The sequence below is a fragment of the Apis cerana genome, linkage group LG1 (genome assembly GCF_029169275.1).
Source record: "Apis cerana isolate GH-2021 linkage group LG1, AcerK_1.0, whole genome shotgun sequence".
NCBI classification, from domain to species: Eukaryota; Metazoa; Arthropoda; class Insecta; order Hymenoptera; family Apidae; genus Apis; species Apis cerana.
Window position 1 is genome coordinate 21,489,454 of NC_083852.1, and position 25,098 is coordinate 21,514,551.

General features: G+C 48.7%; 1 protein-coding gene and 1 long non-coding RNA gene across 21 annotated transcripts in view; one reads left to right on the plus strand and one right to left on the minus strand.

Moving 5' to 3' along the window:
* Nucleotides 1-25,098, minus strand: part of LOC108002419 (latrophilin Cirl) — a 361,012-nt gene that overhangs the window by 133,006 nt on the left and 202,908 nt on the right. The gene's annotated exons all lie outside the window — the stretch shown is intronic.
* LOC108002423 (uncharacterized) overlaps nt 1-25,098 on the plus strand; it is a 163,559-nt gene that overhangs the window by 106,090 nt on the left and 32,371 nt on the right. Inside the window, exon 5 of one of the 7 annotated variants that reach the window (XR_009830590.1) lies at nt 11,484-11,599. The exons of the other annotated variants lie outside the window; for them this stretch is intronic. This is a non-coding gene — a long non-coding RNA (uncharacterized LOC108002423). Of the gene's footprint in view, nt 1-11,483; nt 11,600-25,098 lie in introns of those variants that run through there. 7 annotated transcript variants of the gene reach the window in all.

The following is a 25,098-nucleotide window of genomic DNA, read 5'->3' on the forward strand; positions in this document are numbered from 1 at the left end:
ACGAAGGATCGAAGGTGCGACAGAGAGGCCGTACGCTTTGGTTTAGGCGATGGCCTGTAGTAACCTCACCGGTCGGATCGACTGCGGTTCGAGACGGGAGAAAAGAAGATGCCGGAGAAGTGCGACAGAGTAAGAGAGAAGTAGGAGGAGGAGGAGGAGGAGGAGGATCAGTAGGGAGAGAAACCGAGCCTTCTTACCCAAGGAACCGGTTCTCTTCTCTCTCTACAGCCTGGTACGATTGCCGTGCCAGGCTGCCTCCCTCTTCTTCTCTTGCTCTACCTCCGAGACATGGCACTTAGAGTCATCCGGGGACTCTGCTCCCCGAGATCAGCGGGAGTTTTAGCGATCGGACCTTGCACTTGCCTTTAAATCGCTTCGCGTCAACTGGCCTCTCTGTGATATCCGCTCGTGCTCTCCGCCGTGCACGCGTCCCTCATTGCAACGGCGAACTGGTTGCCTTCCCTGCCGGGGGGATCCCCTCCTCCTCGCTATAATCCGTACGGGAGGACACGAGAGGGAACAGATCTGGTCGCGCATCCTAGGAATGTCTACGCCTCGAATTGATCGAGGTTTAATTGAAACGAACGTTCGAGAGGCAGAGAGAGAGAGAAAGAGAGATTCTTCGCTCAATTAGCTGTTGATCCTCGTTTTTCCAGAATTTTTATTATCTACTTCTCGGTTTATCAAAGGTGATTTCGCGCGAATCGCAGAAAATCGCGTTTTTTTCATCGGATCTCCGTTTAAGCGTGACTTTCCCACTCGGTCTCTCCTTTTCCCTCCAAATGTCTCCATTCCAAATACCTTGAGGCGAAATATATATAGGACGATGATACAAAATTTTCCGATACTTGTACATCCCACGGTAACGCGTAACCAGTGCATCGGGGGCTGCTTTACCGGGGTTCACCAGGGGCGTTTTCCAGAAACCTAATATCGAAGGGCCGTTAGCTCGGTCGCGATGTGAAATTCTATCTCTCTTTCTCGTTCTCCCGCGGCTAAATATAATCGTCTATGAAATTTCTAGCCGCGCCCGATACCGTGACACTGGCGTCGAACGCTCCTCCACCTCTTTCCCTCTCTCTCTCTCTCTATATCTTTCTCGCTCTGTTACAGGAAACCTGTTTCGTGCGTTTCAAGTTTTCCCCAAGCGGTAACAGTACGCGGGTTTGAGGGTTAAGGTCGTCTCGTGTGCAACCGGTCCGCTATTCGCGACACGTTGCAAAAGCTTCAACGTTGCGAATCTACCATCTCTTCCTGTCGTTAAATCACGCTCGATCGTGTTTACCATCGATGGATGTTGAACCAAGCTGCCCCGGTGGATCAATGGTTTCCACGAGTATGTTGTTCCACTTCGATCTAATCGGTACGAGGTTCCGTGATGCAGTGCAGGATTTCGTTTCGTTTCGTTTCGTTTCGTTTCGCTGTTGGACTTGAATAAATAATTGTATATCATACGGCGTATGAACTCGTTTCTCAAAGTTCAACGCCCAAAGGTTCCACTTGCCCGATTCTTCGGCATCTTCTCTTCATTTACGCAACGAAATATAATACGTGGTTGCTGGAACTAGGATTATTATTCTCAAACCGGAAAAATAAAATTATTAATCCGTTTTATCGGACGAGAGATAAAAACAAATTTCCTCTTAATCTTAGGGATATCGAGAGAAATAATTGTAATTAACCGGTATATCGAACCGTATAACGATAAAGAAAAATTTCCAATCTCGATACCGATCGTTTTTCCCCCCTTTTCTTTTTTTTTTTCAATAATAAAACAGCATGCACGAAACACCAGTCCGGTTACACTTCATTCCAGCAACTGAATCCAGGATAGGTTGTTGGTTTATAGTAAGGAATAGATGAGAAACGCACGTCGTGTGCAGACGCGCGGAACCGCGACGTGAGTGAGAAAGCGAATGGGGGAAAGGGAAAGTGGGATGGAAACGGTGAGACGCGAATATACGAGTTGCCCTTCGCTCCGTTGCGTTATAAATCGCGGATTTCTACGTAGGTGACTGGTGGCCGCACGTATACCGTAGTCGGAACGTCGGATGATCCATTTAATGCCGCGCGCCGCCATGCGGCATAAATCACGCGCACGTTATACCGACATGTAATATAACCGACATCGTGTGCTTTCTGCGGTCGCGTTAGAGAGACCCGCGATCACGTCCACGACGCGATGATGATACCGCGTATACAGTCGTCCAAATGTCTAGGCAATGGAATGGACTACTCGCGTCTTGATCGCGTGTGTACGTACATTTTCCATCCGGTTCCGCCTTTCCCGTGGCGGCCAGGTTTAAACGACCGGGTTTGGCCACGAGTCGTGGACATTAATTCAATATATTAATTCGACGAATAGATTTTTATCCCTTTATCGAGTCGACGATAGTGGAATAAAATTGCTGCTGGAACACGTAATAACGGTTGCTTCCTCCTCCTTTCTCCTCGATAAGAATTATAGCTCTCCTCCGACGTATCGTTGTTCCACTGATTATTGGACAGGCTGATTAATGGATTCCGATGTTATCGAGACGGATTCTTGCAACGCGCTGTCCGAGCAAAGTGACTATGGAAATACTCGAAATCCTGAAGTTGGCGGAACCAAAAGAAGGAATCGTCGCGAATCCTAAATTTGGCGAGGAGAAAGAAGTTTCGGGCTGCGCAGAATCTCGTGAAATCGCCCCGTTTATACAGCGGATCCTCGAATTTAATTAATCCCTTAATTCGTCGTCCCGGAATATTCCGGACATCCGCCGCTCGAGGATACCGTGTTTCTTGCGAGCGAAGAAAAAGAAAGGGAGAGGTCTCGTCCGTCGAACAATGTCGTTTAAGGAGAGAAAATGACGACTGATCAGAGAGGTCGAATTCACAACGCGCGATGGACGAAAACGAACGGCGGAATTAAACTGATTCCAGAGGAGGCTCGGTCTGGAGAGGAAACCTGCCCGGTCAAGTCGCCGATTTAATCGCGACGACTTTCCAGGTATCAACGCGGCTTGCGGCAGAAAAGATCAGGTGTATATACATATATACATAATATATATATATGTATATGTATACACGGGAGATACTATGGTCGTCATAAATTCTATCGCGTATTCGGGCATTCCGGCCGTTTCGTAGCCATTCTCCGTGTAATTAACGGCGGATGAGTCGGTCCGCGAGAGAGTGGCAGGGGTGAAGAGGTGAAAATCCATTAGCGCGAAACGTCACGCGGGAAGGGTCCACGTGAAATTAACCTGCTATACGATCGGCCGAGGTTTTTTCTTTTTTTTTTTTTTTTTACCATCGTCGAGGTAAAGGAGGGAATAAAAAAGAAGGGAAGAAAGGGCGCGGAAACAAAAGTCGGTGGATAAATTCGCCGGTACGGTCGGCGATGATTATCCTTGTATCGGCCGGTTAATTAACTTCCGTCCAAGCCTGGGTAACAAGCCTGCTTTGGAACATCTGTCGCGGTTCCTCGCTTAGGTTTCGATTCGCGAAACAGTTAATTGTGAAATTCGAAACGATGGAATTCGACGATGGATTCACCGGAGAAATATTTCCAACGACCGATCGATCGTACTTCCGTCCTCCGAACGAACGAAAATCGTGCCATTTTCTACGAATCCTTCTTCCCCCTCCTCGTTGTAAAGGATAGGATTTCACTTTCACCCTTAAGAAAGTCAGGGTCGGGATCAGGGGGATGTTGAACGAGGAATAGAGAGCGCGCAGACAAGAAGAGGGTTGTAAATGCTCGCCTAAAATTCCAAAGGAATGAGGCGAGTTACCGAACGCGCTCTGTAAATCTACCGGCTCTGCTTTAAATTGCGTAATTTATATTTCCAGCCCCCGGTTTCGGGGCGCTTATAATTAATTACGCCCAAGTTCGCCGATGGAAAGAAGGGCTCCCTCCGGTGAAAGGAGAAGAGGTGGCGAGGGTGGGAATTCGGCCAAGACATTCGCCTCGTTGAACATTCTTGCAGCTTGGCGACGAGATACCATCGAATTTCGAGGGGATCCGCTCGAATCGGCCCGATCAATTATTTCATTCCCGGCTCGTGTATCGCGTAAACTTTCCATCCTTTCGTGATGGAGGGAAGGGAAGAGGAGAAGAAAACGTAGAAAATCGGTCACGCGAGCGGAAGTAACGCGGCTCGACGAGGTCCCGCCGTGCTCACGATGTTTCGGCGCACGAGTATTTCCGGCAAACGGGCGGCCCCCACAGACCGTTTTTCACCCGTTTCCCACCCGGGTTCCCGCCGCGCCACTGATGGTGGAGAGGTGGTGGACGCCGGGGGTTGAAAGCAGTTGGCGTTGGAGAGGAACGAGGAAAGAGGGAGGAGAGGACTGCCGTTGCTACTTTCGTTATTTATGACCGGCGATATAGCCTCTCTTCTCCTCATCGCCTCCGTCGGGCGCACACGCGCCACAACCCCATAAAGGGCGCACTCTCTCTCTCTCTCTTCCACCCTCCCTCTCTTGCCACCCGTTCACCCGGTTTCCTTCGACCCTCTTAATACTTTCGCCGCCTCTTGGAGGTCTAACTTCGGTTTCCCCGGAACGAGGAGGGGCGGCAGGGGAAATGTGCACGCGCGAAATGAGATCCGGCCGATGTTATACCATTATTGGCCGCGTGAACCCGACAACTCGGGATAAAAGGCGTTGGCCGGCGTTTACCGCGTGGGACACTCCTTCCTCCTCTCCGCATCGCGACTTATAAATCGAGGGATCGATCGCGGATGGATTTCCCTCGTTGGATCCCCTTTCATTTCTCAATTATTATTTCTCTCCCTTCCGGGTAACCGACCTGTGCGTTCAACGCGAATGAAATACAAGTGGAGATAAATCGATTAAGCGAAGTTTCATTCTAATTCGTTCGTACGTTGGTTCGCAGATTTTCCTTTCGCTTCGAGTCGTGTCGGCCGAAATAAATCATTTTCAAGGTCTCGCGCGATAAATAGGCTATAAATACGGTTACTTAAGCGGGTATTAATCGTATTAAAAGGGTTAGATAAAAAGCGTAAGAGAGCGTGGAGGTTGATTAAAGCGTTATCTCGCGAGGAAGCACACGAAACTTGCGGTATGGCAACACGACATCAAAGGGATCGGGGGAGGGCTGTTGCGTTCCCACATCGGATTCCAGGACGCGCCTATATTAATTAAACGAGGGACGATTATCTTTCCATTTAGCTCCGGCGTGTCGATGGATAATGCTTTCTCCACCGGGAATATCCAAGGTTATCCGGATGTCCCGAGTTGTAGCGTTGCGCCCGCGACCCGGCCCGATTTATCGCGCACCGCAACGGCATGAATTAACCGCGCCGATCTTTATATATAACCGTGTTTCTTCGATTTAAATCGATTATCCGCGCGGACACGGGGACGGGAGGAAAAGAAACGAGCATTCTGGACGGAAGGGGGCAGCAAGAAGGGAGAAAGAGGAGGGGGACGGAGGTAGAGGCAGCAACGGCAGCAGGTCCAAAAGAAAAAGAGGAATGGAAGGGAGGAGAAGAAGAAGAAGAAGAAAAGGGAGAGTATGCGGCGTTCCAGAGCCGAGTTTAACATAAGCGCTGTTTTCCTATAGCCGGGCTCATTAGGAGTGCACGCAGATTACCGAGAAGATGACCTCGAGACGGCGGAGTCGTGGTTCTCTTTTAGAGTAGCGGCCACGGTATGAGCGCCACCAGTATCCACCGCGTGTCCCGTAAGCTAATTAAGACGACAAAAGTCCACGTTAATCCGAGAAACACTCGTCTCGATAGGGGGAGGGTCTCTTAAGTGAACCGTGCATCGTCGCCTCGGTTTCGAACGGCTCCTTACCGTGGAATCCGTGGAGTTTCTTCTTCTCCTTGATCCTCCTCCTCTTCTTCTTCGAACATATCGTTTTAACTGTGAATCAGCGCGTAATTTTCGTCGCGAGTTGGTTCGTCTTGACCATGTTTAAAATTCAAACGCTCGGCACACGAAAATTGAAATTTAAAATTCGAAAGGAACGAATCGGTGTTGTTGCAGCGCAGGATGGAAGGAAGGAGGAGGGACGAGAACAGCCGAGAAAGAGACGGCGCGATGGGGAAAAAATGATACGCGTGGAACGTGTTTGCGGGCAGAGGTAGAAAAACCGACGTAATCATATTTAATGCGCTCGTAAAAAATGTACATTTATATGTGTACCGAAAACAACGGGACCGGGGATACGAGTTTTCGAAATGCGCAGTGGAGGATAATTAACGCAGATAGATGAAACGAGTAAAGAGAGAGGTGGATGTACGAAGAACGAGGATGGGAAAAAATACGCGATCGATGTACAATTTCGCTTCAAGCGTTATAAAACGTTCATTCGAGAGAGAACAACAAGCCTAGCGTGTTCCAATTACGCGTTGTTTCCTTTCTCCCCCGCAAAGGCGTCGCGAAATCACGAGGAACAAAGCGTTCGCAAACTCGAGTTAAGTAGAAATGGAATGAAAGTTGAAATTTATCCACACGGCGACACACGGCGGTTACGATACTTAGTCTATAATAAATGTTCGCGCGATGCCGAGCTTCTCCGGCCGCCGAAACAGCCCCTCCTCTCCGCTCTACTCGTTCTCACCTTGTTACTTACACACAATAAGGTGCATGCGCATAAGTAACACGGCGCGTCGCTGGAATAAACGAGTTGAGAAAGGCTCGAAGAGTAACCGTGCAACAGCCGCATCGTTGCGACGCGCCATTTTCTATCTACACCTACACCACCGCCACCGCATCCTGGCCGAATCGTCGACATCGTTATCCTCGTGCTCCTCGTATCTCCTCTCTCTCCTCGAAAGGTAACACCTTTGAATGCTAATTGCTACATCATCCGGCTGGAATCCAATTATTTATCGCTAATACCGAAGCCAAGGGAAGTGGCTGCGCGCCAAAACGCTACTTTAAAGAAATTCACCATTCCACTCCTTCGTTGCCCGTTGTACCGAAAGTACATAATGCTAATCGGGCTGCTTGATGAGATCCTTAGAAAGAGCGGGTGATTTTCTAATTGAGAACTAGTGGTGACCTAGAAAGAATTTATTCTTGTCAAATAAATTTTCTCGAATATTTTCAAATTCGTTTGATCCGAGTTTTAATTAAGGAGGCCAATACAAAAGGATTCAAGAGCGTGTTTCGTACAAGATTATATCCTATATATCTTTTTCGAAATATCTAAGGTTGAAACTACCAACACGATTTCCTTTTAATTTTAGTCACCAATTTTTTATTAATGAACAATCTTACGATCTTACACGATTCTTCTTTTCTCTCAATAGAACAATCGAAACCGGGAAAGTTTCTTATGGCTATGCTCGAGTCTATGTTAAGAAAAATAAAAACGCGAATAAAAACAATTACACGACGTTAAGAATTATCCGAGCAATAAAGTGCCCGTTCTCACCCTATTACCTACACGCTGCGTAGCCACATTGGTCGCGGAATAAACGGTGCGACAAAGACGCGCGCTTTACAAGACCTGTGCCCGCGCTCTTTCATTTTCGCCCCTCCGCTGCTTTTACTTAATCCCCTCCGCGTTTCACGCTCGTTGCCCGCTCTCAGAAATATTTATATGCATCTTAAGCCCGGGCGGCACGCGCGGGGGATAGGCGACTGTCGAAAAAGATTATTATTAACGCCTGACTGTCGACGGCATGGACCGAGCCGATAAGGGTCTTACGAGGAGGCCGTCCCTCTCTTCCACGATACAGGGGTTGGGACCCCGTGAAAAGGGCGACAAGAGACAGAGAGGCGCGTATATATAGCATAATATATATATATATATATAATCGACTTCTCGATAAGCCGTGTCGCTGACAGCCATGATGACCATCCACGGGGATCAAGCGGAGAATATAAACTGGCTTTCTCAACTACCCTTGGCCACGATTTTTTTCGTGTGTTCGTCGATAGGGACGCGGAGGAATTGGGGGATGGATGCGATCGCGTGCCCTTTGAGAAGAAGGAAGGAGGGATAACGAATGAGATTCAGTTATTGATATATTTGGAATTCGTAGGGGTTGAACGAATTGGTGGGGGTAGTTTTCGAAGAAAACGCTTCCTGTTTCTCGTGAAACAGTACGATTACGTCGCGAGTGAATCAAGCGAAGAATGCGTGGATCGTGTCGAGAGAGAATTTCGAGCGATGTAGTTTTTCTTTTTATTTTTTTTTGCGATAAAAAAAATGACACGGTCGTGAAGCATCGACGGTACTTAAGTATCGCCCACACACGGTCGGTTTTAAGGATCATAAGCCACGCGAATACCGAAAGCGCGTAGTAATAAACGTTCCGGTTAAAAAATTAGTCTAATGGCACGTGGCTTGGCTTGTTGAGGAACGAAGGAACGCGATGGACGCTTGTTACGCCGCTGGCGTATTCACGTGCTTGCCTCTCTCTCTCTCTCTCTCTGTTTTAATGTCCAACGTCGATCTCTCCCTCCCCTTGAAGGGAGCGGTGGTTCCAGGTTCCGCTCGTGAAACACCAGCGACGCGGCGTCCCCGCTCGCGGGACCGTAAAGTCGAAATATTTATTTCGAATGCGGCTTGTAAAGTAAGCGGGGCCCCGCCATTACAAGTCATTTTCATGGGGCCCCCGAGATCAAACGAGCTGATATTTACGTTCTATGCCTTTATACCTCGTGCGTCCACCGCGTGGCCGCGAACCGCGAGGCTCGAATCCATTCCGACCACCGATTTCGGGACCGACGATCTCGCTAAACGGCAGAAAAATTGCCCCGGCTTTCCCCCACGACCATAATTAAAAACCCCCTCCCATATCCCGATATTTTTTTGCGGCCACGATTCGCTCCGCGGAATGGAAGATTTTCGGGAAACGAATTTGAAAAGAGAGGCGGTAAGAATATTGGAGAAAGGTCGGTGGAAGTCAAGGGTCGAAATCGGTATCCCTGCTTAAAAATTCTAATTTCAAAATCGTTAGAGAAGAGCGTATTTTTTTTTTTTTTCATTAAATTTTATTTCGCAAAGGATGCGTAAAAAGAAAAAGGTTCGAAGATAAGGTCTTTAAAAATTGGGCTCCTTCGAAGGAAAATCGGGTTTTGCGAGGCGCATCCACGACAAATTGCTCGTTCTTGTATTCATTTTTTCCCGTGCTCGCGATCCGCGGACCAAATTTTTCTCGGTATTATCGCGCGGGACGTGCGTCGATTCGTGTCTCTACCTCTCGCTTCCTCCTCCGAATCGCACACGCTCGCGATCGCTCTGCGCACGTGTTTTCTCCGGTTTTCTCGGGGATGTGGTTCCAGATGACGAACAGCCTCCGCGTGCGGTCTGGCTCCAAGCCTCGTGATGTCTCGCGAAATTGTCTTCGGGCTCAGGAACAGTTTCGAGGTCCGCCACGCGTCAGCGCAAATATTTTCCCTCATATTTACTCGCCTCTCGAAAATCGATCTCTCTTTCTCCCACTCTCGCTCGACTCTCACTTCCTCCTTCTCAAATCGTCGCTCCTCGATCTTTTCTTTCTCGAAAACGGAGAAACCGTTCCACCAGTTTTTGTCTAATTCGATCTTGCCAAACGAACGATTCCCTCCACTCGTTCCGCTTAATATACTAATCACGTATGGTAACGTATTTTCGTGAGATATCGCGAGGGCGAAATCTCACGTCGGGGAGTAATTTCCCCGTACGCCGATATATTTTACGCGCGTGCCCTGACCCGAAGATTGCCTCGAAACCGTCCCATCCTTTCTTTCTCCTCGATGGCCTTCCACCACCTTCTCGACCGGACCTTCAACACGCTCGTCCTCTCTTTCCGGCTTCTTAAGCAGCCCGTGAGAGGGACACTCGCCGATGGAATTCGTAAGGAACACCGAACTCTCTCCGCTTCCTTTTTCCTCATCGATTCTTCCCTCCCACCTTGTCCTCCCCTTATCTCATCCCCTCCCCTTACCTTCCTCTTTCTCTCCAATCTTGATGATAGAGTCTGTCCTCGCCCGTTTCCGTTTTTCCGCAACTGAGCGAGAATAGAATCGCAAATAGGAAATTTCCGTGATTCATGGAACGAGGTTCAGTTTAGGGAGTCACGCGAGTGTGGTGGTGGCGACATTCCGACACGGAATTTGCCTTATTCAACGCGGCACTTGGACGATTTCGAGTTCGATTAGGCGGAATGATGCTGCCACTTTAAGAAGAGTTCCACATCTGCGGTGGATGCGCGCAACGACGAAAGGTGTGCGCGGCGTTCTTCGGATTTTTGGCCGAACAGCTGCTTACCTGGCGAGCTTTCGGTTTAAAAATAAAGAAGGGGAATAAGATGGGTGAATTCGAGCGAATTCCGGATGCGATTTGAAATTATTATCTCGCGCATCGATGATAACTGTTAACTGGACGGATAATTTGAGGAAGTGGTAAAAAGAAATTCCTCGTCAACGAGATAATTTCTGGTAGAAGAAGATATAGGTTCGTGTAAAAACTTGTTAGGAGTGTATATTGATAGATTGTGTAGCTGGATTTTATTTCATAACTTGAAATAATTTTTTTAAACAAATTTACTCGAATCGGAGATACAAAATCTACTTTCAACCTCAGCTATTTTTTAAAGACAAACATGTATAAAATAAAACGGTTTCGGACGATTCGAGAAACTGCTAACTCGATTATAATTCAAATAATTTCGTTCGTCGTAAACAACAAAGTTTCCACAATTCCTAAGTGAACGAACACGAAATTATCCCCCTCGTCGAAACGAAAAATTCCATTCGAACGAAGCACGAAAAATCGCGAGAGACAGGGGTTATTTTTCCTCCCCTTCCGTTACTTAACCTAACACTTTTTCCATCGATCTTCTTCTCGAAACTATCGGATCGATATAAGCGGATTCAAATTCTCGAAGCGATTTTTTTTTCTCATTGATAAAAAGGACAAGTTGAACGATAAAAGAATCGTGGAAGAATAGCGTATGCCCATGATGGGTGAGGTGAAGATGGAGCGAGATATGTATATATATATATATATATATACACGTCAGGAAAGTTTGACCGGCTTCATTCCCGGAATATCCCGCGGAAACGGAGGATTAATTCTCTGTCGGAAGTTTCTGACGTCTCGAACGTCGGGGGTCGGGGAGAAGCGTTTAAAGTATTATCCCCGAGACGGTTTCCCGATGCCCGGGCTCCGCCACGCTGTCCGGGAACAGCGGAATATCGAGGAGGCGACCGCACCCCCTGATATCGGCCAATTTATCCGAGAATAACGCTTTAAAGCGTGCCGGTTAAGGGAGAGAGGAGGGGAAAGAACGAATGTTCGTTCTCTCGCGAGGAATGGAATTCGTTTTCCCCGCGATGGATCGATCCGACGACGACGACGACGACGACGACGTTGAAATGTTGTCGACGATCGCTTGGTTTGATCGCCGCCGTTATTGTAGTTTCGACGAATGGGGGAGGGAAGGGGATACCGAGAAACACGATTTTTACATTACATGGAAGCAACAATCGAAAGAATTCGAGATTTTTATTTATATTTCTTTTTTTAGATTGGATCAGATTTTTTGTCTCTGATGTTACGACGTGGAGCAACGATGGATTTAAAAGATAAACGGAAAATCGTTGAATCATTTTCTTCTTCTTCTTTTCTTCTACAAAAGAATCGAATAAAATTCTGCCCGATTTTAGTTTGAATTGGACGAATCTAGAAAAGAGGAATTTAGAAAAGATGACCGCAATTTCGTTTCGCAAATTCGAGACGTTCGCAGCTGTGTTTAACGAACGCAAAAATGCTTCTCGTGTAAGTCACACCTCCGCTGGTTAATTAAAACGGTTTTTTCCGTTGAAAATTTCGCGGAACGGCCGCGCCTTCGTCGTTCCGCGAAACGGTACCAGCGCTAATAAAGCGTTTTTGCAACACACAGAGAGGGAGAGAGAGAAAGCGAGAGGAGCACGAGTTATCGTGGCCATTTCCCAGCATCTTGGAAGCTGGAATGGTTGGAAAAACGGGGGATAGAGGCTTGCCTTTCCTACAGGGGATAATGCCAACCCATATCCGGTTGGAACGTGCGAATCCCGCGACACCTGCGCCAACCTCGAACGCGGATGATCGCGGCAATCATCGAGGAACGACGATTGCGGACAACCGCCCGTCCAGTCTTCTTCTAGGAAATCGGCGTCACGTGAACGTGACGGTTCGAACATGCTCGAGTCACGACGCCGGAAATGTGGAAATCCGTCTGAATCTGTTTGTTGGAAGATTACGAGTCATTTCTCCTACAGTTCTTTCCTTTCCTTTCTTTCCTTTTTTCCCCTTTTGCCACGATGAAGTGGAAACGCGTAGTTTAAAACCTTGAGTTTAACTCGTGATTAAATGCGAAGTAGAAGCGAAGTTGGAATAATAAACGAGATAATGGGTAAAAAAAAGATTTTAAGATTTATCGCGCTAACACTTCGAATACTTTTTACTCGGTCGTTTTAAATTATCTTCCATCGTCTTCGATCTCTACACGAATTACCCTTATGGTTCCTCCAATATCGGAAGATACTATCGTCGTTATCAATCACCGATGTCGCCACTCTCATCAATTCCCCGAGCACTCGCCTCTCCATTTACCTGATCTGTCTACATCCTTCTCCAGTCTCCTCCGGGAGACAGTTTATCCTTAAGAAGGTCCATCCGCAGGCGGAAAGAATTAAAACGCGCGAGAAACGCGAGGGAGGGAGAGAGAGAGAGAGAGAGGGGTGGGCGCTTAATCGACCGTGGAAATGGCTCGATCCTTTCAAAGTGAATTTTCACGATCACCTCCACCTCTCCGCTTCCCATCAACTCGAGAAAAAAGGGAGGACGGAGAAACGCGACGCTACTTAAGGTCGAAAAGATTGGCCAGAATTACACCGCGCGCATAGACCTAGGTCCCGCCCTCGAAATCCTCGGGTGGGCAACGGCGAAATGAGACTCAAATTAAAAACTATAAATCAGACACGGAGGTTACGCGAGCGGGAGGAGGCTGGGTCGAAGTCACTGGAGAGCAGAGATGGATAAACGAGGGGCAGGGTAGGGGTAAAAAAGCAGAGGAGCGCGACGCGAATAAAAAGAGGAGAGGAGGAGGAGAGGGAGGAGACAAGTGGAATACGAATATCTGCATAGGTAGACGACTCCGACCTAGAAATATTCTCGAGTGTTGCCTCTGAAACTTGCCTCCACCCTTGTGCTCTCCCTTTCTCCTCTTCCTCCGGGAGGGGGATCGCTCGAGTTCCTCTCTTATCGTTCTTTTGCTTCACGTTCCGCCGTAGTTTACATACGCGGCCGGCGGAGCACATCGTACGGGCCAAGTAGCTGGTATTGTTATTGCTTTCGCAGACGAGGCGGCCCGCTTCGTTACAACGTGTACAAGTGTTCCGCCAAACTTTTCTCGAAGAAGCAGAAGGGCTGCCTGCACCAGACGATATTGCGGCTTCTGTTGTTGCCTTCTTTAAACCGCCGCCACCCACTCCCGCAGCAAACCTTTGCCACCACCGCTTCTCCTCCTCCTTTTCCTCCTCTCCTTCTTCTCTCCTTCCTCCCACAGATATTCGCAATAAACAAAAATATGGGGGAAAATCGATGCGAGATGCATCTACACCCACGCTCCTCTTGGAACAATTTCGCTTTGCTCGCTCTGCACGCGAGAACGAAGGAAGAGTTTACCTGTTCACCGTGGAGAAAGATAAAAAGAGAGAGAGAAAGAGAGGGGGGGATCATAAAACCGATCGTTTAACCAAAATTACAGCGATCGACCGCCACGGCGCAATAAGAATCCGTCTTTTCGGCGAATTACTTTTCCTCGTTCCATCGTTCGTTTCGGGAACGATTTCCTTCGAGAGACGAAGGTTGCGTGGCTGAGAGGAGAGGAGAAGAGAGTTTAAAAGGGGAGGGAGAAACGATACGAGAAAGGAAGGAGAGAGGAGGCGAGGAAGGAAAGAGATAGGGAAGCAATACGAGAGAAAATGAGCGGAGCGCGTTACAACGATCGGTGCATTTAGCCGCGCGCCGAAACGGCGCTCGTAAAAACGGCGGCCCCCTCAGAGAGCCTCTCGAGCCTCTTTCGCAATCAACGGCTCAATTACTGTGAGCAGGCGGACGTTTCGCAACCGTGGCTCGATCACAGCCTGGCCCACAAGCTACAATCCGGAAACGGGGTCACCAGTCTCACCCGATCCCGATCACGCCGATCATCTTGATTCGCTCGCCTCTTCCACCCTTGAGCGCGCGTGCACACGTGCGTTTACGAGACGCCTCGGAGAGCTATGAATAACATTAAGCGGTGAACGAGGCAGGGCCGCGAGGGAGCGTCGCGGAACAATGTCAAAGTTTAAAGGGAATTTTAATGCGGCCGCCGGAAGGCATACATATTTCAGCGAGAGGAATCGCGCGGGAGATTATTGCCGCGGCGGCCCTCCAGCGAACATCGCGAATCTATCGTTGAATATTTAACTCCTATTCGAGTCGTTTCTTCGTTCCATTTGCCGCGCCAAACGTATGCGCGCGGCATCGAAAAAAATGGAAATTTTCGATCCGCCGTTTCGCAGTCACATGGACGGGATTAATGGGAAAGAGAAGAAGAAAAAAAGGCAAATTGAAGAAAAAAAAAACCGCGATGAAGTACGATTGACCCGGGAATCTCTGTTTCGTCGAAACGGATCGAGTCCCTTGTTCGAGGACGGGGAAAAAGTTGACGAGACTCCGATGAATGTCCGTCTCTCGAATGTCGAATGTCGAATTCGTTTAAGCCCGTTTTTTTTCCAAGGGTCGCCGCGGAAAACAGAAAGCATGTAAACCGAGGGAATCTCCCGCAGGCGGCGAGGAGAGGCAAGGGGTCGCGAAAGGACCATTCAGAGTCGGTCTACTAAATTTCACCGACACCGCCGCGCCGTGCCCGCAGTCCGCTCTTCCCCCCTGATCCACGATGCAGGAGCGTCGTCCTGGCTCGACCAAAGACGCCACCGTCTGAGCTTTCTTCCTTCCCTCCCTCTCCCCCTTCCTCCTTTCCTGTGCGCTCACCCCACAGCCGCAGGGTAATATATCGCGGCAGTCCGGTATTAATCACTTTTATTAGGTTATTATAATACCCGGCCGACTGGCTCTTGGTTAAGGCGCAATTTATCTCCCGAACGATGCATATTTAACGCGAAGCGCCACTCTTCGTTCGCTATCATTCACGTGCGGCAATCTCGCGTTCCCGTCCCCCGTCCTCCACCACCACCACCATCACCCGTCAGGGGCTGCGGAGAGGAGACGAGGGAAGAGAGAAAGAGACGGAGAGAGAGGAATTATCGTGAAACAGCGAGGAAACAAGGAAGAAAGGAACACTCTGGTTACACACCACGCCAGGATACCACGTAAGCTTATATCACTACCACGATCTGCCTTATTGCTAACTACGATCTCGGAACTACCTCTCCTCCTCCTCCTCCTCCTCCTTCTCTTCTTCTTCTGTTTTTATTTTTTTCCTTCCTCCTCTTCCTTCTCCCTTTTTTTTCCATTGCTTTCCTCTCCAACTTCTCTCCACGTTCTCCACGGTCGCTCCTTTTTTGCGGTCGCTCTTACGGTTCGCTCTTTTCCCCCGTTTCGCCGACACGTTGCACCGATCAACTATCAATTACTTGGGTCGGTGCACCGGCAGTCCGCTCGAAGCACGACCTGCTCGGAATGCACCTTCAACCGGCCCAGGACCGATTCCTGTCGACCGCAAATCGAGACCGAGGAATCTCGTCTTCCGACCGCTCGACATTTGTCCCGGCTTATCAAGCCCTCGTGCACCGATATCCCAGGAAGCTTCCCAGGATCGAACACGCGCATACATCGATCCTCCGCGTTTCTGCTTGTTGTACGTGAATCGCGCGCGTACACAAGCGGCAGAGAGAGAGGTGAAAGTTCCATCCGTGAAAGTTTTACTCGTTATCGAGCGAAGGAAGGAAACTATTCGACGATGCATCCACGATGATGCGGTTTTACCAACTGTTCGCGAAGAAATTTAATCTAGACTTCTCTGTGTATTCTTAGTGTCGATACGCGATATTCTAATTCTCGAGGACGCGAAATTTTGAACGGGGGCGAAGAGGGTGATAAAGTGGAAATGGGTAGGATTTGTGCACCGATGAGTGTTTTACGACGATACTTGGTAGTTGGCTCATTCTATCATCGACCAACTTTCCACGAGGACATTATTGAATTTGTTAAAAGTTATGGCTGATCGTGGCTCCCCTTCGAACGTGGATTCTCTTCCATGGAACGGTGCGCGAACGAGCGATGCTCTCTCTGATCGATCTTATATAGCGATAGTTTCTTTCCGATGTATAGCTGTATAGTGTTACGTTGAGAAGGGATAATCGAGTGCTCGGTTGGAAAATACGCCAAGATAGATCTTTAATAGCCGTTTTTCAACGATTCCACCCACTTCGAAAATTACCAATAGCAATAGTTAACGGGAGAGCGATCCTTTAAAGAGAGAGGGGCGATCCTTGGAAAACCCTTAAAATCCCCCAACTCGTATTTTTTTCTCTTTTCAAACTCTTGGCGAGGCAGCTGCAACCTCGGCGCCGCAACCTTGCCGCTACAATCTTTTCTCCCCGCTGAACACCTCTTGTCCTCTCCTCAACCCCGTGTGATGGTAAATGCAAAGAAGGTGACGTAGAGGCGCTAAACTTAACTTTTCCATGCAAATTTCCATCGTCCCGCCTTATCCATCTTTCACCTTTTACGACCCCCACTTTTTCCCCCAATAACCCTGCCGCCTTCTTCCTCCCCCTTGTTTCCCATGCTCGCCCGATCAACTATCAATTACGCCGATCCGCGTCAACCTGGATACCGGCGAGTTTAAGTGGAAGATGATTTCCGGCCGGGTGGAACGAGGAGAGTCGTTAGAAACTTTGTCTTCGTTGCGAACGATCGAAGAAGCAAAGTAGACTAAGCTAAGGAGAAGGAGGAGGAGGAGGAGGAAAGAGGGAGGAGAGGTGATTTTCTCTCGTGGCTCGTTGGTATGCAACGCGGGACACCGCGAGAGATCGACTATCGATCGGTGGAGTGGCATCTAGAGGGAGGAGGGGAGGGAAGGATGAGGCCAGGCGGCGAGGCTGGCTCCCTCTCTCTCTCTCTCTCTGGCCGTACACGCGAGGCTGCGATTTGCAACGCGCATAATTTCGCGCGGCGGGCGCACGGCAGGTGCGAGGCGACTGCGAAATTTCAGTTTCCGATAGTTGGACGCGGCCGGCAACCCCTCGCGATAATGGCGATCGTAATTCGATTTCGCATCTCTTTTCCCTCTCCCTGTTTCGCGGTGTAACATCGTGCTACTCGCCAACAGGCCGTGCTCAACCTATTCCTGGAACCTCTGGATTTATCCTATCGGCGATGGGAAGATAAAGATCCCCGGTACTTTGGGATACGTCGAATTTTATCGTCGAGTTTTATCTTCTCTGGAAAATTTAAAAGTTGCAGTCGGTGAGATTAGAGATTATTTTTTCCTTTTTTTTTTTTAAATCGATAGATCGTTTCTAGACGGAGAAGAAGAATACTCGACTCGGATTTAAGGAATTCGATTACGCTGGCGCGAAGAGAAAGAGGCGGAGAGAGAGAGAGAGAAGGCAAGTTCGCGATGGAACGAGGTGTTTTATATGCACGCTGATCCTTTGGCGAATGACAGCGTCGTGTCACCTGGATCGTGCGGGATTTCCGGTGCACGCGCGACGCAACGTCGGCCGCGATCAATCGAGTTTTTCTCTTTGGCGCTCGGAGGACGTCGCGTCTTGCATCGATAACCAATTCCTGAGGCCTTGACTGCCCTTACTCGGGGAGCTCGCGATGGATAAGGCTTTCGACGATTCAACGTGACGGGGGATCGTCGTCGAAAAATCTCCGACCGACTGTTTCTGCCGCGATCCTGTGCCTGCTTCCCCCCTCCGCCCGTCGATCGTGAAGTATTTCAATATTATACGGGGAGGGGGAAATGACGGTTGAGCAGGGATTTTCCGCGTTGAATCCAACTGAAATGAGATTTCTTCTCAAGAGAGAAAGCGAAGCGTGTATATATAGGGGTGCTCGCGCTTCCGGGTGGAAGTGGAAGTGTGGAAAATTTAACGTAAAAGTTTGGTACAGTGAAACTCCATTTACACGAATCGTTTATCTCGTTTATCTCGTTGGCGAGATAAGAAGTTGGCGTAACTGGGTCGTCCATGTAATAGAGGTCCACTAATTTCCCCCATAATTTATAATTTTTCTATATCCGAATAACAAGACGTTGGGAGATAAAATCGTGCATCTAGATCATTCTTCGGATTGCGAAGAGGATTTTATCCAGCGTGGATTATATCATAATGGGGGGATAAGCTCGGGGGAACTCGGTGGATCATTGATCATTGATAAAAATCTCGTTCCAATAATTCGATATCCTCGCTTACCGTACTTTTAATTTCGTTTCAATCTCTCCTCGAATTCCTTAAATTCTCTACCTTACTTCGGTCGGATATAACCCGCGCTACAATATAGAAAGAAGGAATTCTTGGCGCAAAGCTGCGCATACACGATACCCGATGTAACGCGGACGTTGGAGCTTCGTCGGAATAAAAGAATCGAGGGGTATCGGGCGACTCGATCGCCGGTTATTAAAGTAAATCTTCGTTTCGATGTTCCCCCGTTAAATCGAAATTATTACCGATGGAATCCCGGGGTCCCGTGGCCATCGAATATCGTCGCCTCGAATCCGACGTGGAAAGTATGGCGATTCCGGTCGGCGCACGATCGTCGATTTTCCTCGGGATTACCGGGCATTTCCATTTTCCGGCTGCGGCGGCGGTCTGTAGCGCGAGATGTAACAACGACCTACGACAATCCTATGTAATCGAGCGAGCTGGTCGAATAATTCTACCCTCCCTCCCCCCGTTCTCTACGTTCTCGTCGTAAGCCATTCGAATGGTCCTTTGCCTATCGAGGCGATAGCCTTCCACGCCGGGAGGTAACGTAATTTATTGCACGGCTTGCCCTTAAATCTTAATGGGATTCGATTAAAGACGACATTTCCCGCCGACACCAGGAGAAACCCCTACAACGTCTGCCGACCTCCGCGCTCTCCCCTACCCCTTCCGCCGCCTTGTCCCGCGCTCGATTCACGATCGTATTTCCACCTAACGCGATTCCCTCGTCCTACAGAGCCGGGAATTTCCGTTAAGAGCCCGGCTTTTTTCGTCCATCGTTTTTCCAACGGCAGCCCCGCACGCGATATCGTTTCCACGAGCCGGTTTGAATTCCGCTTTCGTCACAGGCTCGCCCCCCTCCCCCTGCCGCTTTTTTACGATTTACACGTCTATCCTCGATATTGGCCGCGTCGATTGCCGGTGACCACGTGTATTCCACATTTCTCACATTTCCCCGTCTTCCTTCGTCCGTTTCCTGAAATCGTTTTCACCTAATCTCGCGAGAAGAGATCGAGAATTGAATTGATCGACATTTCGGATAACTTGTTAGATTATTTTAACTGAACGGTTCGACTATAACGCGAAATGTGATCACGACCGAATCTTTCTATTCGTCGAGCTCGCATTTGAGCTCGCGAAAAATATCTCGAAAGTCCCAACAAGACGATCACCAATACTGATCATCGCTAACCGAGAAAGCTTGGTGCCAAAGTAATCGGACCAAAGTAATCGAGGTAACTGGTGTCCAGTCAGCATGAGGAACGAGCATGGGTTCTACTAGATGAAGCAAACGGAGAGAGCGGATAAAGGAAAACAGTGGAGTAGCAATAGTAGCAATAGAAAAAAAATAGAAAGACAAAAGAAAACGGCAAGAGATACGGATGCGGATTCAGCGAGTACGAATCGAGTGGCGCTAATTCGAGTGGCGTAGCGCGTGACCAGCATCCGGTGTCACCGGTGCTGGGGAGGGAGAGGGGAGTGCATCGTACATTATTTATCCACGGGAGCCGCTTCGACAATTTCCTCGAGTACCAACCGCGAGATCCTTCGGGATTAAGTCGGAAGAAGAAGCAGGTGTAATCGGCCGTTTCCATGCTACCGGCAAGATCTCGCCGCATACACGGTTAACGATTCCGACCGGGATCGTTCGAACGCGGAAGCATTCCGAAGCCGTCTTTTTGCCGCCTTCCCCTTGGCATTTTCTGCTGTCGTGGCAAGGGGCCTTCCCTTCCTCCGCCTGGTCAACCCGTTGTAGCTCCCACCAAGAATTCGAGCCGCTGGCTGCGGCGAACGAGCGGAGAGAGGGAGGGAAGGAGGAGGAGGAGGAGGAGGAGAGGCGAAGCGCGAAAACGAATGGCCCTAACTAACTCTCGCCTATCTAACGGGGATTGCGTTTTCGAACGAATGAATCACGATTTTTCCACCGATCGAAATGCCTCTCGAATGCCGAGCTGCATTCCCCCCTCCCTCTACCCCGGTGTCCGTGCACCAGGTATAATTAGCGACCCTCGGAACGCGGGAGGAGCATGCACACAGGGAGTGTGTTCCGCTCGGTTCGAAAATCGATGCGACAGCGGCACGGTCGGTGTTGTTGGTGCGGGAGGCGCGGCTAGATTGCAGTTAGATTCAGCTGTCGCCGGCACGACGTAACGTGAACGTCGTGGAAACGTCACGCGTTTGCCTATTTATTCACCGAATGAATAAATTTCCTCGGGATAGACCCTTTACGAACCAATCCACCGTTATGTACACGCATATAAATATTTACGCGTTTACGAGCGTGTAAAACACGCGTCGGAATTCAGAATCGTCGTTAAAATATATTCGGACGATAACGGTTCTTCCCGACGCGGATTCTTCTTGTTTACATTCCATCTTGCGGAATTGCGGCGTACAAGTGGAAAGAAACGAAAGAAAATCAATCAACACGGCGTGGTCCGCATCCCCGCTCGGATGATCGTTCCATTTTCCCTGAGGAGACGGGAGGCTCGCGGGCCGAAGCTCGGTTTAGAACGGTCGGGAATAACCATGAATCTTTAGAGCGGCTAGGTTTACGAAGACAAAATCACGGCATTAACCATCCCCGGATAAGGGGGATAGGAGGGGAGGACGAAGGGGGTAGTAGAAACGGATGGCTTCCGTTTCAGGTGGACAGGCGGACAGGCATCGAGAGGCGAGCAGGCGGATTCGTTGATTGGCTACACCGTGGAAGGATGAAGAAGCGGCGCAAACCACGTCCATCGTCCGTTTCTGCACCCGCTTCTTACCTATCCTCGCTTCTCTCACCTTGGCCCTCCCACGCCACCCGACAACGATATACTACGTACCGTTTGTACACCGGGCGTAAACGCCCAACATTGCCGACGTACCCTCCTTCCTCCTCTCCTGATAGCTTGCAAATAAGACACGTACAAGACGCTCCAATTTCGCCTTGACACCTGCGCTTCCGCTTTGCAACGTTTATTTTACCGAAACGTCAACGCAAAGAATAACAATTTGTGCCATCCTCGCGCCGTTCCCTCAAGTTCAAAATTTCGATCGATGAATCTTCAAATTTAATTTCATTTTCATTTTCCAATGAGTTTTGTTTCACGTATATCTATGTATGTTATATACACGGTCGAATAGTGTTTACATACGTATCACGAAAGAGAGCCGCGTTGCAGGCTAGAGTTTAATCGCGCTAGGATTTAACAACCGTCGGCGGCGCGGAGACCTTTAATTTCGAAGATCGCACCGACACGTCTCTATCTCTCCAGGCCCAGGTGAAAGGTTCGTCCGTCCAAGGATGAATCCTGAATCCGTAGATGGATCCCTCCGTTTCGCTCTTTCTCTTGGAAAGGAGGCGGAAGATTCACCATGGCGGATGGAGATGGACGCTTTATTATTCTAGGAATCGTTCGCGACTAACGTACGTGTGCCATTCCTCTGTTATTTCCACCCGTGGTCCCGCCTCTCCCTTCCGGCCAACGATACTCCGCTCATTAAAATCGAGCCAATTCGTTTCGCGAACCGCAATGAAACCGCGTCGAATCGTCGCCGAATCTCTTTCCGTGAAACGATCGAGGGAAACCATCGACTGCGTACGTTTTATACACGCAAGTTAAGGAAAACGTGAGAACGATTCGATTCCCTCCAGAAGGGATCGAAACGATTCTCGATCCAATGACGCCGCGAGTTTGATATAATTGATACCGTTCGATGCGACGAGTGAATCGTGAACATTTCTATCGATACTTTTCTTGAAAGAAGAAGCAGGAAGATGAAGGAAAGAAAATCTGCTGTCACGTAATATTTAAAGTTTTGGAGCAAAATGCATGGAATGGATCGATCGGTTCGAAAGGATGAAAAATAGTAGTTTAGATTAATAATTTCACAGGGATTATAAATAAAAATTTTCAAATCGAATTCCATTTAAATTATTGTCGACATACCGTATTGTTTGCGATCTCACGATTTCCGCGTCCTAATTTGAATAGACGATTCAATTACGTACCTGAAACAGAAAAGAAATATATATACATTTAATATGATGATTCAATAAATTTTCGATTCGTTTAGTTTTGAATTACTTATTATCGTATTATTGGGACGAAAATTGTTTAAAAAAAAATCGTCACGAAAGAAACTTTATCGCGTTGATTCAAAATAGATTCAAGAAAATTCGATTCAATAATTATTTCGATTAAATCCGTTTTGCTCTTACCGAGCTGTTTTATACGTATATCTGTTAAGAGCGAAAATATAGTATCTTAAAATCCGATTAATTCATTAGATCGATAATTCAATAACCGAAAGATTCCTCGAATAATTTCCACGGATATTCAATTAAAATCGCAATGTGGAATTACATATTTAAAAACGTGTCAAAAGATACGAAATCGAGGAGAAAATTTTCTTCTCGAACACGCTAAAAAAATTGAAAAAAACTACCATTTCTCTTTCCGTCTCGTGATCGAATTCTGTCATAATTCGTAAACATCCTGCGCGCACGTGAAACGAGAGCGCACGCACGGAGGCGCGCAGCTGCGGAACGCGCGTACAAGCGCGGACAGGTGGACCTCGTATCGAGACAATGGTGCAACAGGGCGGCAGAGTCATCGTTAATTAGCGATCTTCGACGTGTCGGCAAGACGTGTGGGTGACGTGTGCGTGCATACGTAAACGGCATATACGTGGCGTCATTTGGATGATACGGGCTCCGCGTAAAGCCATACACGTTTGTGGAAACACAATGCCGAGCCGAGTCAATGGGTCGTCTTTTAAAACGATGATTACGGATCCCTCGTTCTCTGCCCTTCCCATCCTATACGCATTCGCGTCCATTCCTCGCGTTTATCAATCCCTCCCTCCTTCCCTCTTTTGCCTTTCTTTTCCACTTCCTTTTTTTGCGATCTTCTCTGCAAAAACCGGCCGTAAAAATGGCCATCCGTTAATTAGCGGGTAATTTAACCGCGTACGATCAAATTTTCCATCCCATATTCTATCGTCGGATCAATTTTCGATCGTGTTGCGAAATATATTGTACAAAATCTTACAGGATGACCTTACAGGAGATCGCTGAATCGACGATACCAACCAACCCGAACATTTACATTCCACACCGGCTACTATCAATTATCCTATAAATCAAGCTTATCCAATCGCTGTTCCCGAACGTGACGATGAAAATCACGGTGGAAAATCGACGAGATCGACAGGGTTACCAATCGGTTAGCTCGATACAATCTCTATATACAGCCCTTCCTCTTCCTCTCTCCCTCTCTCTCTCTCTCTCTGCCGACGGAAAACGATACAATTTCGGTACGGTGTCTAAGGGTTGCGCCATGTTCGTGAGTAAACATTTGCGTTGGCTGGTTCCGCGTGCACGGCGTGCATCTACGAGGCACGTAGAGACCGGGAGCGTCTTAAATCACGTTAAATAGAAGGTAACTAGCGTCGGTTGTAGCTGTCGTCAGGGCCTTTAATCCTCGATAGGTCTGTCGATAGAGGGTACAGCCGAGTGACTCGTCGCGATCGATTGTACGGTGCCGGGACCACGACGACGGAAACCGGGAGATTTACGGGCGTTCGATTTATCGATGCACACCGGCGACGAGGAAAGGAACAGGGAAGGAGGAGGAGAAGGAGAAGGAAGCGGAGGAGAAGGACAACGACAATGACGACGACGACGACGACGAAGACGATCCCACGGTTGTTGACTACTAACGTTCCACCCGACCAACGTAGATAACACGTGTACACCTACGCTTAGACGGGAAGGGAAGGCGCGCAGATTCGGTCATACGTAACGCATTGATAACGAGGGTTAATGCAGCGAGGCGAGGATTCCGTTCCGTTCTCAACCGTCGTACTTTTATACGTGTATCCGTATATCTGTGCAGCGCGGAATAACGCGTGACGTCTTGCATTCTCGAAGCGGCCGTAACCCTTCCCCCATTCGAGCGAACAGCTACCTTTCGATCCGGGGACTCGCGCGATCAAGCCAACGGAATGAAGCCATCTGAAGCCTTCTTTTTCCCACCTCCTCGTGGCCTCGTGAACTCGAGCCTCGATCTCGCTTCCTCTCCCCAAGCAGTAGAAACAGGTGTAATTTTACTCCTCCCTCTTCTTCCTGTTCTCGAGGCGAGCTCGTTCAGAAGGATCTTCCCCGCGACCGATTTTTCCCGCGGTAATTTCACCAATCCAACGGCAGTATTGTATGTAATTAAGTCGGTTCCCGTGCTCGAGAGTTTAGAGTTTTTTGCGGATACGTCCGCAGAAAAGAGGCGATCGGCCTCTCCTCGGTAATTGCATTGCAGAGAGCGGAGCCGCGCTTTAATTAACTTGGTCCTCGCGAGTGAATAGGACGGATCGCGTCGAATCGCGGCGTTAAACGTTCTTTCGGACCTCATCGAGGGGTGTCCACCACTCCTGCTCCCCTCCCTGATTATCGCGGGGACACGCGTCCAGCACAGGTGATATTCCCTTCGAGCGCCCGAGGTTCGTCGCGAGAGGTATATAATTCGATGAGTTGAAGGGGGGAGGAGGGTGGGACGGTGTTATTCCGAATAATGGAGTTTGTTTGCAAAAGTTTTGGAATTGAGTGTTGCTGCATTAACGGCTAAAAATGGCGGTTGGCGCGTGTGTGTGTGTGTGGAGAATTGCGAAAGATGGTCGGAAACTCTCGACGAACAGGCGGCTGTTCGAGAATAGAAGGTTAAAAGGAATGGC